The following is a 14,489-nucleotide window of genomic DNA, read 5'->3' as shown; positions in this document are numbered from 1 at the left end:
TTTCTCAGTCAAGAGGAACTTTTTCTGGAATTATCTGCCAAAAGAAGTCAGGCAAACCCTAAGAGTGATCATATTTAGGAAATGTAAAACCTGAAAGCATTTCCACCATAAAAACATTCAAAGATGAACACCTCCTTCTATTCTCAATTACCTACCAGCCCAACCAAAAACCACTGAAAAAAAATTATGCCCCCCGCAAAAGACACCTGAAAAATCTTCTACCCCAAGAAGAATTTTGACCCGTAAAAGGGGAAACTGCCAGAAACTATATGAAGTCCAACACAAACCTCGTTATTGATATGTATTTTATGTGGAAAGTGTTCAGACACTAAAGTTACAAGCAGTGGTACAAAACCAGATTAGATAGATCTTTTTCATTTATTTTTGGTGTAATTTTTCATTAAACAAGTTCAAATTTCAGTGACAAAAGGAAGGAAACTGAATATTCCTCCCCCACCCGACACCCATTTTTGAGCAGTTCTATTATTTAACTGCTACACCTTCCTACAAGTTTCAAAATGCCAGTGGTTTCTTCAAGCTCTCTGAGGCTATGTCTACACTACAGAGTTTTTGAGGAAAAATGGCTGAGAATCAAACTTGCACCATATCTCAGAATGAATCATGAATATTTGAAATTCTCTAGAGGTTGGTTAGTTTTAATTATACATATAGGTCATATGGTATTGTTTGTCTTCCTTGATTGGATGAATATAACTCTTACAAATAGGTTTCCAGTATGAATACTCAAATATTTAGTGCAAAATTCACTTTCTGGAAATATATTTTTAACATTCATTTTCTGAATGAGCACATCTGGTAGTACTCGCTAGAACAATTACAAAAAGCAAACAAAATGCAAATTCAAAGGGTGAAATCCTGGCTCCGGTGATGTCACTCAGAATTGGGCCACTAATAGCTGTGCATCAGAACAGGGGTGGCCCATGCCTATAGGCAAACTCGGCAGCCACCTAGGGCGCCAAGTTAAATGGGGTGTCAAATTCACTGCCATTTCCTCTTCCCCTTCCCATAATGCCTGGCGTTGGCCCCGGAGGAGCACAGCTGCTTCTCTGTGCCGCAGGAGGGGTGAGTCGGCCCCAGAGGAGGAGTGCAGGGGTTTCCCCGCGCCGCTGGAGTGGAGGGGTCGTCCCCGGGGGAGGCACACGCCGGCTTCCCCTGTGCTGTGGGAGGGAAGGGAGTTCGGTCCCGGGAGAAGCATGCGCGGGGGTTCCCTGTGCCGTGGGAGGGGGGTTGGCCCCGGGAGAGGCACGCACCATTTTCTCCCTCGGGGGGGGGGGGAATCATGGGAGGAGGCAGGTGCAGGGGACTCTCTCCCCCCACTGGCACCCTGTTCCCTCCCCCCTCTCCTCGCTCCCCAGACGCAGAACTCCATCCCCAGCCCCCCTGTTCCTGGGCACAGAACTCTATCCCCAGCCCCCCTCTCCTCAGCGATGTGGTGGTAATGGCTGTTAAAGCAGGATAGCGTAATGGACTATTTTGGATTTGTAATAATAAAAATTATAATTAACATTTGTAATGCATTTTTATTTGAAATCGTACTGAAATATCATCTAGCTGTCATGTACAAATCTATTCTGAAAATTGTATGTCTCTATTTTAATCTGATCTCAGAAACATTGGTTGGATGGACAAACGGAATAATTATGCCTGTTTAAACAAATATGCTTTAAAAACATTAAATGAAAAATAGGGGCAGAATGTTTCCCAGGTTACCAAAAACCTCGGCCTATATCTGCCCTTGGGATTTGGAGGAGATGGGGGGCACCAATTGCATGGTTTGCCTAGGGCGCCAGTTGCTGGCAGCTAGTCTAGGGCCACTCCTGCATCAGAATTTGACCTAACTTTATTGAGGGAATAGTTGTGAGCATTGTTTTGAAGCACTGCTCAATTAGCTATGTCATTCTTGTGTGATAAAGCTGCAGCCTTTGTCAAATTTTGTAGGCCCGTTTTTTTAAAAAAAGATACTGTAAACACAACTATGTATAAACCAGCATTTGCATACACAAATGACCACTCGGGCTCTTAACTATTATCATTGTAATTTATTATTTGTATTGTGATAGTGCCTTCGAACCCATTCATGGACCAGAATCCCATTTTGCTACGCACTACAAAAATACATAATGAGAAGATGACCCTTGCCTCACAAATCTTACATTTGCTTATGTAAATATTTGATTTTCAAGCACAACAGAAGTGCTTTTCAAGCACATTAAAACAGAGGTGCACATTACTACAGGTATCATAGTTAATAAAAATAATTCTCAATTCCTGCATGCTGAGTTAGTAATTTAACATAACTTTAAAAACATCTGAATTATCTTTTAAAAATAGTTATATCAGGGAATAGATCATGTCAGTCCGGCTACTATTTTTTGTTTTGGTTTGGTTTTTTAAAGCAAAAACCTTTGGAGAGCTGAGGATAACATAGAAAAAGGTCTGGTTGAAGATACACCTCTAAATTTTCTTCCAGAACTTTTTAACAAGTGGAATATTTGACAGAGATGAGTACAAATCTGGCAGCACTACTTAACTCATTGTGACGGATTTACCGGGTGCGAGCGCCCCCTCCCGATGGGGCAGAGGGGTTCAGCGGACCCACTGTCTGTGTCTGACGTATTTTTGCCCTGGGGTTTGTCCCCTGGGGAGGGGTACGTGAGTGCGATCACCCGGTGCCGGGTTGGTGCTGGGGTTCGGCGGACTCACTGCCCCGCCCCCATTAAGGGTCCTGGGGATCCTGTAGGGAAAGGGATTCTGGGGGCCTGTTCCTAGGAACGGTCCTCCCCGGATGGGGGAGGGGCAGCAAGCATTCGGTTCGCGTTCGAGGTCACTCGGCTTTCCAGGGGTTGCGTTGCGCCGGGTCTACTGGGTAGGCTGAGGTGGTGGGGACAATGGGGAAAGTGTGGGGGACCCGGGCCCGCCCCCTCCACCGGGTCCCAGCACGGGGCCCTGAGTGGGGGACAACTAGCACGTTCCCTCCACGACAGGTGGGGACGATCCCCGAAACTCGCCTACCCATGGGCATCAGAAGCACTCTGCCCGGGCTTCTTTCCCCCCCCCCCGCTCTCCGCCGCCCTGCCAGGGTGTCCATCCCGGCCACTTACCACGCCGAAGCCGTCGGCCCCATCCGGCCAGTGTTCTGGAGGCTCCGGCATCGCTCTTCTTTCCCTCCAGCTGGGCGGGATGCTTGTCCTTCTGTGGGTGGGTTTGGTGGCTCCTCCTTGGGCCGCCTCCAGCCGTCTCACCCGGCCGCTTTTCAAGCGACCCGGGCAGGGACACCGTGTGAGCCAGCCCCACCCCTCCAGCATCCACACACCCCATTGTGCTGGGGTGTGGAGCTCCGCCTTCCGCTCCACGTGGCCCCGGACAGCCGGCACGCTTCCCGGGCTCCCAGCCCACCCGTCGCGGCCGCGTCTGGCTCCACCCTCCTCGTCGCGGGGCTGTGCGCGTTCCCCTGCGCCGGGGCTACTCCGGCCAATCGCGCCGCCAGCCTGCCCTCCCTGAGCTGGGGGGGGATGGTCCCCCGACCTGGGTCAGTGCGGACCCCGCTGGGTCCGTCACATACCTCCCCCCTTTGGGGAAACTCCCTCGGGATTGGCTCTGGCTCCCCTAGTCGTGAGAAGAAGTCTGTGTTTTGATGGGAAGCCTCAGGCTGGTGCACCACTTCAAAACAATATGGTTGGAGCACCAGATACCACCGCATAATGTGGGCGTTTGTATCTTTCATTGAATTCAACCACACTAAGGGGGCATGATCAGTTATCAGTTTGAATTTATTACCCCTTAAGTAATATCTCAGTGCGTCAATCGCCCACTTCACCGCTAGAGCTTCTTTCTCTATGGTGGCGTAGCTTTGCTCGCGGGGTAGGGGCTGAGGAACAGGATGGGGTGTTTCTCTCCCTGGTGTTCCTGTGCCAAAACCGCGCCTAGTCCCACCTCAGAGGCATCTGTATATAGGAGAAAAGGTCTATTGAAATTAGGCTGAGTCAATATCGGGGTGGCCGAAAGTTTCCCTTTTAGTGCCTGGAAAGCTTGTCCAGCCAGCAGGTTCCACCTCACCTTCATTGGCTCGGTGTTCTTTATCATCTCGGTTAGGGGTGCCGCCAGCGTGGCAAATTGCAACACGAATCTCCTGTAATAGCCTGCGAGTCCCAGGAACTGCTGCACTTGCCTCTTTGTGGTTGGCATCGGGTAGTCCCATAACGCCTGTACTTTGCTATAAATCGGCCTCAGTTTCCCCCACCCGACTGTATACCCTAGGTAGGAAACCTCCCTCTGTGGAAAGTGGCACTTTTTTGGATTGGCCGTAAAGCCAGCCTTACCTAGGGAGGTGAGTACCTTCTCTACATGTCCCAAGTGGTCCTCCGACATCTCGCTGTAGATAACGATGTCGTCTATATATGCAGCCGAATATTCATGGTGGGGTGTTAGTAATCAATCCATTGTCCGCTGGAAGGTGGCGGCGGCCCTGTGGAGGCTGAAGGGCATGGTGATGAAGTGTAACAGGCCAAATGGGGTTGAGAAAGCAGTTTTCTCCCTGGCCTCGGAGTCCAATGGTATCTGCCAGTATCCCTTTGAGAGGTCTAGGGTGGATATATAGACGGCCTGTCCTAGCTGTTCCAGAAGCTCATCCACCTGAGGCATCAGGTACGCATTGAAGCGTGATATTGAGTTAACCCTCCAAAAGTCGATGCAAAATCGGGTTGACCCATCAGACTTCGGTACTAGAACGATCAGACTTCGCCATTCACTGTTTGACTCTTCTATCACCCTCCAGTGGAGATCAGCTGGATCTCCTTCGCTACGGTGTCCCACATTTTCCGGGACAGCAGCCGTAGTGGTTCCCACACGATTTTGCCATCTTCCGTGATTATTCGGTGAACTCCTAGGGTCGTGCACCCGGGCTGGGTCGTGAGGGTCTGCTGGTGTCATTGGAGGACGTCTTGCAGCTGTTCTTGTTTCCAGGCCGGTAGGTCTGTGTTTATGCAGACTGCCAGCCTTGCCTCCTCGTCCCCGCCCCATGGTCTGAGGTCATCTTCCTCCGACGGAGATGCGATCATTAGGGTCTCCCAGGGAGTCCACTTCTTTAACAGGTTGATGTGGAAAACCTGGGTGCCCTGGCGATGGTCTATCATCCTCACCTCATAATCCACCTTGCCTATCTTCTTAATCACCTCGAAGGGGCCCTGCCATTGTGCCAACAGTTTGGACTCTTTCTTCGGCAATAGGAGAATCACCTGGTCTCCCGGTTGGAACTCTCATTGATGCATGTTGGTGTTATAGTGCCATGCTTGCAGCCTCTAGCTATCTTCCAGATTCAAATGCACGTATTCCCCCAGATGACTTAGCTTCTTGCGTAGTTGCGTGATATACTGGACGGTCCCTCGCCCCACCGTGGCTTGATTCTCCCACCCTTCCCGCAGTATGTCCAAGATTCCTCGAGGGTGTTGGCCGTACAGCAGTTTGAAGGGGGAGAATCCCGTAGATTACTGGGGGACGTCTCTTACTGCAAACAGAAGGCCAGGGAGCATTTGGTCCCACCCCCAGGGGTCATCCTGCACAAACCTCCTCAGCATCCATTTTAGCATCTGGTTAAATCGCTCGACCGGCCCATTGGTCTGCGGATGGTATACTGAGGTTTGTAGCCGCTTAATTTTCAGCATTTGGCACAGTTCCCTCATGACCCGGGAGGTAATATTCAGGCCCTGGTCAATTAGGATCTCCTGGGGCAACCCAACCCTCGAGAAGATTTTCACCAACTCTCCAGCTAAGGTAGGGATCTTGGTATCCCTAAGGGGGACAGCCTCGGGGTACCAGGTCACGTAGTCTAGCACCACCATTATATACCGGTGTCCCCTCCCTGAGGATTCTAAGGGCCCCACCAGGTCCGTGGCCACTCGTTCAAACGGCACCATAAATATTGGTAGCGGCACCAAAGGCGCCTTCAGGACTCAGCCCGGGATGGTCCTTTGGCACTCGGGGAATGACCCACAAAAGTCCTGTACGGCTTGAAACACCCAGGGCCAGTAAAACTTTTGTAACACTTTGGCTAACATCTTTTCCCACCCTAGGTGCCCCGACCAAGGGTTCACATGTCCGAGTTCCAGTATTTCCCGGCGGAACCGTGTGGGGACCACTAACTGCTTCAATTCTCCTCCCTCTTTCTCCCCAGTCACCCGATATAGGCGGTTGTTCAATACCTGGAAGTGTGGTCCTTGGATTTGGTGGTCCTGGGGCCCCTCCGGCTCTCCAGAGCCGATAGCCTGGTCCCATGCATGCTGGAGTGTGGGGTCCAGTCTCTGCTCCGCCATGAAGTCTGGGGCTGATTCCACCTCCAAACAGGTCACTCTCCCACTGGGCCTCTCTTGCGCGTCTCCTTCGGCATTCTCTGAGGCTCGTTCCTTGGTGGCCCGTCGGCCTCGGCTCTATAATAATTGTCCGAACCCCGGCCAGTCTCGCCCGATTAGCACGGGGTAGGGCAGGTTCACCGCCTTCCCCATTCTCCATACCCGGTCTTGTCCACCCCCTTCTATCCGGACCCAGACCGTCGGGTATGCCCTCACGTCCCTGTGGACGCATCTCATCCACACTGGCTCTCCTTCTGGTCACCCTCGGGGTATCAGGTCTGCCCGAACCAGTGTCACTGTCGAGCCCGAGTCCACCAGGGCCTCGGTCTGTTGGCCTTCTAGCTTCATCTCCGTGATGACCCAATACTTCCCTGCTCCGGGGACAGAGTTGGGGCCGGTCTGCTCCTCCTAACTCAGGGTACAGTCCATGAGTGGGCAGTCCCGCTTGAAATGTCCCTCCTGGCCACACTGGAAGCAGGGCCCCCATTGGCCTGGCTTCGCCTCCCTTTGAGTCCCATCTTGGGCCTCATCCCCTTAGGGTTTTTCTGCGGTCTTAGCAAGCCATACCGGGGCCAGCCAGGGGATGTTGTCCCACCCCCGCCAGGTCCCTAAGTTTTGGCCTCTCCCCACAGGCTTCCTCTGGGGCCTTGGTCCCGCTACCTTTGGGCCCTGTAGCGTCTCTCGCCTACTGCCCCCTTCCTCTGCCTCGGCCATGAGGTGTGCCTTCATCAGGTTCACTGCCTCGTTAAGCATCATAGGCTGGTTCCTTCATACCCATCGCTGTCCTTCCCGTGGGAGGATATGTATGAATTGCTTCATCACAACCATCTCTGTTACCTGCATGCCTGTCTTGTGCTCGGGCTCCAGCCACTGGGCGGCCCACTCTCGGAGGCGCTGGGCTACCGCTCGAGGCCGGTACCCTACCTTAAATGACTCCTGACGGAACCTCTGCCAGCAGGTGTCCGGGGAGCGCCCCAGCTGGTCTAGTATCACCTCCCTTACTTTATGGTAGCTAAGGGCATCACTGACGGATAGGCTACGATAGGCCTGCTGTGTGGGTCCGCTCAAATACAGTGCCAACAGAGTGGCCCATTGCTCCGGGGCCCAGCATGCTGCCGTAGCCACCTGTTCGAACATCGTGAGAAACGCCTCCAGGTCGTCTTGCGGCCTCAACTTGGTGAGGTATAAGGGTAGACCGGGCCCCTCCCCAGGTCCGGGGGGGGGGGGGAGGACTGACCGGTGCCTCCAGCTTCTTTTCCACTGTCTGGTGCCATTGGTCCTGCTGGGCTGCTAATTCACGCACTGACTGTTGCTGGTGTTCCTGGAACTACATGGCCAATTGCTGGATCAGTTGGGCCTGTTGTTCTTGCTGGGTCTGTTGCTGTTGCCGTTGGGTTTCTCTGAACCATTCCAGTAACTGCCTCAGCTCCATGGGGTCGTCAGGGCCGCTATCATCTGACACCCAGGATACTCGCCAGCTGCTTGGACGTCTAAGCTTGGGGGGGAGGGGCCAACAACATTGGTGCCCACATTCTCCACCACTGTGATGGATTTACCGGGTGCGAGCGCCCCCTAATGGGGAAGGGGGGTTCAGTAGACTCACTGCCCCACCCCCATTAAGAGTCCTGGGGGTCCTATAGGGAAAGAGGTTCCAGGGGCCTGTTCCTAGGAACGGTCCTCCCTGGAAGGGGGCGGGTAACTAGCATTCGGTTCACGTTCGAGGTCACCCAGCTCTCCAGGGGTTGTGTTGTGCTGAGTCTACTGGGTAGGCTGAGGCGGCGGGGACAAGCGGGGATGTGTGGGGGACCCGGGCCCACCCTCTCCACCGGGTCCCAGCCAGGGGTCCTGAGTGGGGGACAACTAGCGCATTCCCTCCACGACAGGCGGGGACGATCCCTGAAACTCGCCTGCCCATGGGTGCCAGAAGCGCTCTGCCTGGGCTTCTTCCGCACCCCGCTCTCCGCCGCCCTGCTGGGGTGTCCGTCCCAGCCACTTACTGTGCCCGAGCCATCGGCCCCGTCCGTCCAGTGTCCTGGAGGCTCTGGAGTCGCTCTTCTTTCCCTCCAGCGGGGCGGGGGTGGGGGGGTGGTTCAGCAGCTCCTCTCTGGGCCGCCTCCAGCCATCTCACCCAGCCGCTTTTCAAGCGACCCGGGCAGGGACGCTGTGTGAGCCAGCCCTGCCCCTCCGGCGTCCACACGTCCTGTTGCGTAACAGCTGGGGTGTGGAGCTCCACCTTCCGCTCCGCGGATCCCCGGGCAGCTGGCACACTTCCTGGTCTCCCAGCCCACCCGTTGTGGCCGCGTCTGGCCTCGCCCCCCCCCTTGCCGCGGGGCTGTGCGTGTTCCCTTGTGCCGGGTCTCAGCCCAGCCAGGACTACTTCAGCTGTTCACGCCGCTAGCCTGCCTTCCCCGACCCGGGTCAGCGTGGACCCCGCTGGGTCCGTAACACTCATATTTTCCAGAGGGAAGTTTAAATATCCCTTATCTTACCACCACCTTTATCAGCTAATCACTGAAAATATGCTGTAGAACCAGGCCTCGGGGATGGGCGAACTGGGTGGTCACCCAGCGTCACCATTTTGAAGGGGTCACCAACAGAGCCGGTCTTAGGGGTGGGCCGCGACCGCATTTTGGCCCAACCTCCCGAATCCTCCCCCCAGGTTTCCGTGGTTACTCCCCAATCCCCTTTTTTAAAATTTTGGTCAGTTATTTATTTTAAACCATCTGGAAACCCTACAGGCAAGCTGGGCAGTCACCCAGGACCACCAATTGGTTAGGACCGGCTTTGTGTAGAACAAATTAAAGATCAATTGTGCAATACTGATCTCCATCAACTAAGAGGATCAAGTAGTAAAATCTCAACCACTGATATCAAATTTTGCAGATTGTTCAATATTCATTAGCCTTGACTGAACCCTTGCTTATTTCACTCTACAAAAAGGACATACAGCGCTCTGATAAATAAATGGCAAATTTTCAGTGAGAAATGCTTTTTTTTGGCAAGGAACATTTTGCCAGGATTTGCCATCCTATAGTGTGAGTAATAAGCAATCCATCCATCTTTATATTTAGTAAATTTTCCATTTCATCCCCTGCTCTTTTTAGTATATGATTTAATTTACAGTACATAAACATTTATACAGGAACCTTGTGAAAACAAAAAAGTGCACAGTTACACTGTCAATGTGTTTTCTGAGACAACTAAGGGCAGCTGGGGAAACTCAGTTTTTAAACGAATCTATGTCCTGTGTTTGTTCCCACTGTGTAATCTCTTATTTTTTCTCTCTTTGCTTGACTGACTCTATTTATAAAAATCTCCCTCTTCTTCTTTTAAAACTATTGCCACTTACAAACGTTGAACCTGATTTTTTCATGGTGCTGAACAGCTCTTATATATTTTGAAAGGTGGCCCTGGTATATGTTTGAATTGTGTGAGCTCTCTCCAGCTTGTGAAAAATGGTCTAGTGGCTTGGGTGTTAACTAGGACTTTGTAACACCCAAATTATATTCCCTCCTTTACCACATACTTCCTGTGGGACCAAGTCCTGTATCCCATTTTTGGGATGACTGCAATGCAGAAAACTCCCCTTAGATCCTAATCTCACTCTTAAATTTTTGCAGTTTAAATTCCCTATGTTTTTGCTTTTGAGCATGCATAATTCAATCTTCCTCTAGGGACCTGGCTGCCTGTCCCACCAAAGCCCCAGAGCAATTCTCAAATCAGCAGAATATAGGTGTCTAGATGCCAATTAGGGCCCATTAAGATAGGTGTGCTGAGAGGTTGCCTACCACATTAGGCCCCTTCATGAGAGTTCACTTAAAACAGCTGAAGGAAGAGGAGGAACTGCCTCAACTTTTAGTTCTGTTTCCAGGGTCTTACTATTTCTCCCTTAAATAATCATTTGCGACAGAGATTGAGAGAACAAGGGTGTGAGAATCCAGGCCAACCTGAGGGGGGGCTTAGGGTCTGGGGCAAAACCCCTCCCCCGCTGCAGGACCCACTTTTTCTCCAAGCCCCTCATGCTTTGCCCCTCCCTGTTCTCTTGCAACCTCCCCCAAGCAACGTGGTCTGGGGGATTACAAGAGCCTGGCACAGCAACAGCAGGGCTTGTCCCCCACCTCCGCTCACCACACATGCGGCAGGAACCAAAGCGGCTCAGCAGCCTGCTCCATTTTGCCCCACTACCCTCCTGGCCTCCTGTGCTCTGCTTCTCCACAGTGGCTGAAAGCAGAGCACCCTGGGAATGAAGCATTCTGCTTCCTACTTTGGTTGAGAATCTGCACGCACTGGGCTGGGAGAAGACAATGGTGCAGAGCAGGCTGCTGGGTCGCTCCAGATCCTGCCACTGCACCAGCCCCCCTGCCATCACACTAGGGGAAGCTTTGCTGCTACCATATCAGGCCTCCATAATCACCTTGGTCTCTCCTGTCCATAGGACAAATGGTGCGGCCATCGTAGGGACCCCAAAAGCACAGGGTCTGAGGTAGCCATCTTGAACTCTACTATGGATGGGCTAGCTCTAGTGAAAATAACTCAACAACTTGGTGGTTAGAGCACTTACCTTGGTGGTGGGAGACCAGGGTCTAATTCCCCTGTGCCAGTTATTCTTTCATTATTTATCTACAGTAGAACAGCTTCAACAGGAGGCTGAGGGAGCCCTGCATCCGAATATTCCGTGGCCTAGTGGCTAGAACACTGACTTTAGAAGCAGCAGGTCCCTGTTCAAATCCCTTCCCCCCTTCAGCCAGAGGGGAGACTTGAACCAAACGTTGCCCACATCCCAGGTGAGTACCCTAGCCATGGGCAGCAGTGCTAGAACAATTTATAGGGTGGGGGGGGAGGGTTTCTGAGCATCCCCCCTTACCCATATCTATACCTGGCTATGTCTACACTACAGAGTTTTTTTCAGAAAAACGGCTGTTTTTCCGAAAAAACTTCACTTACATCCACACCACAATCGTGTTCTTTAAAAAAAAAAAAAAAAAAATCAAAAGAACAGAGGAGTTTTTCCAACATTGGTAAACCTTTTTCTAGGAAGAAGAGCTAAGAGGAACAAGCACAGGGGTCCCGATGGCCACTCCATCCATTGCAATCACAACTTAAATGTAAGATAATGTTCATTCAGGGTATGTCTATACTAAAAAGTTAATTCGAACTAATAGACATTAGTTCGAATTAACTTTGATAGGCGCTACAAACGTGAACCGCTAGTTCGAACTTAATTCAAACTAGCGGTGCGCTTAATTCGAACTAGGTAAACCTCATTCCACGAGGACTAACGCCTAGTTCAAATTAACTAGTTCAAATTAAGGACTGTGTAGCCACTTAATTCGAACTAGTGGGAGGCTAGCCCTCCCCAGCTTTCCCTGGTGGCCACTCTGGGCACCACCAGGGAAACTCTTCTGCCCCACTCCCGGCCCCGGTCTCCTTAAAGGGGCACGGGCTGGCTCCGGTGCCCATGCCAGGTGCAAGCCTGCTAGCACCCAGCCAGCAGACCCTGCACCTGGCACGGCTCGAGCCAGCCACCCGCTGCCATCCAGCCCTCCGCCTCTTCCTGGGAACAGGCTGGCAGCTCCCGGGAGCCTGCCCAGGTCCGCAAGAGGCGGGCGCCCGCCTGGTCTAGTGCAGATATTGTGGACCTCCTCCATGACCTCCGCACTAGGCACAGGAAAGTGGTTGTCTAGGGCAGAATAGCTGCCAGCCTGGCCACCCAGGAGCAGGTGTCCACTGAGACCCCCGACCCTGAGCCCTGAGCATACAATGGCCATACTAGGTCAGACCAAAGGTCCATCTAGCCCAGTAGCCTGTCTGTCGACAGTGGCCAACACTAGGGACCTTGGAGGGGATGGACCGAAGACAATGACCAAGCCATTTGTCTCGTGCCATCCATCTCCAGCCTTCCACAAACAGAGGCCAGGGACACCATTTCTACCCCCTGGCTAATACCACTCCATGGACCCAACCTCCATGACTTTATCTCACTTCTCTTTAAACTCTGTTATAGTTCTAGCCTTCACAGTCTCCTGAAGCAAGGAGTTCCACAGGTTGACTATTTGCTTTGTGAAGAACAACTTTCTGTTCTTAGTTTGAAGCCTGCTACCCATTCGTTTCATTTGGTGTCCTTTAGTCCTTATATTATGGGAACTAATGAAGAACTTTTCTTTATGCACCCTCTCCACACCACTCATGCTTTTATAGACCTCTATCATATCCCCCTTCAGTCTCCTCTTTTCTAAGCTGAAAAGTCCCAGTGTCTTTAGCCTCTCTTCACATGGGACCTGTTCCAAACCTCTGATCATTTTAGTTGCCCTCCCCTCTCCCACCCTCTCTCTTCCCCTCTCCCACCTCCTTTTCCCAGTCTCCCCCAGTTTTGTTCAATAAAGAGAGTTTCTATTTTTGAACCCGTGTCCTTTATTTTGTACATCAGGAAGGGGTGCTAGAGAGGAGTAAGTGGAAGGAGGTGAGGGAGGAATGGGGTACGAGCCCCCGATGGGGAGGACTGGGCTGGCTCTGCGGGCTTCTCGGGGTGGAAGCTCTCCTGAAGCCCCTTGATTGACCCACCTCCCTCCCCCCCCCCCCCGGATGGCAGCCTGCGGCAAGTTCAGCCGGGCTGATGGGCGAGTGCTGTGACGTGCCAAGTGTGGGCACTCAGGGCACTCCAAGCTAGGACTGCTTTGCAAGCGGGGAACCCCTGAGAACTGTCTGTCCGGGGTGGGGATTGGGTTCCTTTAAGCACAGCCCTCGGCTAGCCTGAGACAGCAGCTCCACGATCTAAGTCCTAATGTGATGCCCTGCCGGCCCTGCTTCCGGCCATCCTTAACCTCGGTTCAGGGTCCACTCAGTGTGGACATGCTAGTTCGAATTATCAAAATGCTAATTCGAACTAGTTTTTAAGTCTAGATGCGCTAATTCGAATTAGCTTAATTCGAATTAAGTAATTTGAACTAAGTTAGCTCGAATTAGTGCTGTAGTGTAGACATATCCTCAGTGTGGATACTATCTTTCGAAAAGGCAAATCATTTTTTCGATGTGCTTTGGCAATGTGGATGGTCTCTTTCAGAAGAAGTTTTTTTGGAAGATCTCTTCTGGAAAAGTTTCTTTTGAAAGAAGCCTGCAGTCTAGATGTAGCCCCAGACTGGGGGCACCTGCAGAGCCCTGGACCAGGAGTGGAGCCCCATGGCTAGTGGGAAGGACTCTGGGTCCATCAGCAAAGCTTCTGGAACTAGTAAATAGGACCTGGGGTGGCAGTGAGGTCAGTGGCTGTGACCATGGAAAACAGCAGAGGAGCCAGAGGCCAGGACCCTGAGGCCAGCAGCGAGACCCCCTGGTTGTAGGTTGATGCCCAGGACCTGGAGTGGGGTCATACTGGGCACAAATCTTGGGGCTGCTGCAGCATCCGCCACAACCCTACTTCCTATGCCTATGGCCACTGGGCTAAAAGTCATGAGTCTCTATCTCCCCCAGTTAGAACAGAATAGGGGTTAGGCACTAACAGGCATGCACCTGAGATTCCCAGCAGCGTGAGCTGCTGTTCTGCTGCATGAGGTGCCTGTCTTTCAGACAGGAGGAAGATTAGCACCCTTGCATAGAGGGCTACCTGCATAGCCTCCTGCCTCTCTGAATTGCAGCCTAAGACACCTATCTCTCCCCATTCATTATATAGGAGCTTAAGTGCCTAACTCAGGCTTTGTGAATAACTATGATTTTCCCAGTGCTAAGTGTCAAAGCATCTATCACCTTCTGTGCATTCACACCTTGCTTCAGTTTCCCATCTTCAAGATTGGGATCATACCTCCGGAGGAGGAGGAAAAGTACAAGAGTATCTAAAATAGATTGTGTACACATCTTGGAGAATTTGAAATGACTTTAATATGAATTCTCAAAGCAGCGGGTGGGGGGCAGGGAGGGCATTCAGGTAGGCAGCAAAACAGTGTCCTTTCCCATAGAGCTTCCCCTCATGCAACAGATGTCTTTTACTCTGCTTCCCACCTCTTACTTGCAGTTGTCTTCTTGGGAGGGGACCTAGTGGGCTACAATTGTTTTATACCCAATATCTATTTTCCGGGAGAAGCTATAGGTCTGTTCAGCCCTCTGGCATCTCTCGAACTTTGTCTATCATGAGGT

Source organism: Pelodiscus sinensis, chromosome 3, assembly GCF_049634645.1.
Source record: "Pelodiscus sinensis isolate JC-2024 chromosome 3, ASM4963464v1, whole genome shotgun sequence".
In the NCBI taxonomy this organism is placed as follows: domain Eukaryota; kingdom Metazoa; phylum Chordata; order Testudines; family Trionychidae; genus Pelodiscus; species Pelodiscus sinensis.
The sequence above is the reverse complement of the archived record's forward strand: the minus strand, read 5'-3'. Positions refer to the sequence as shown.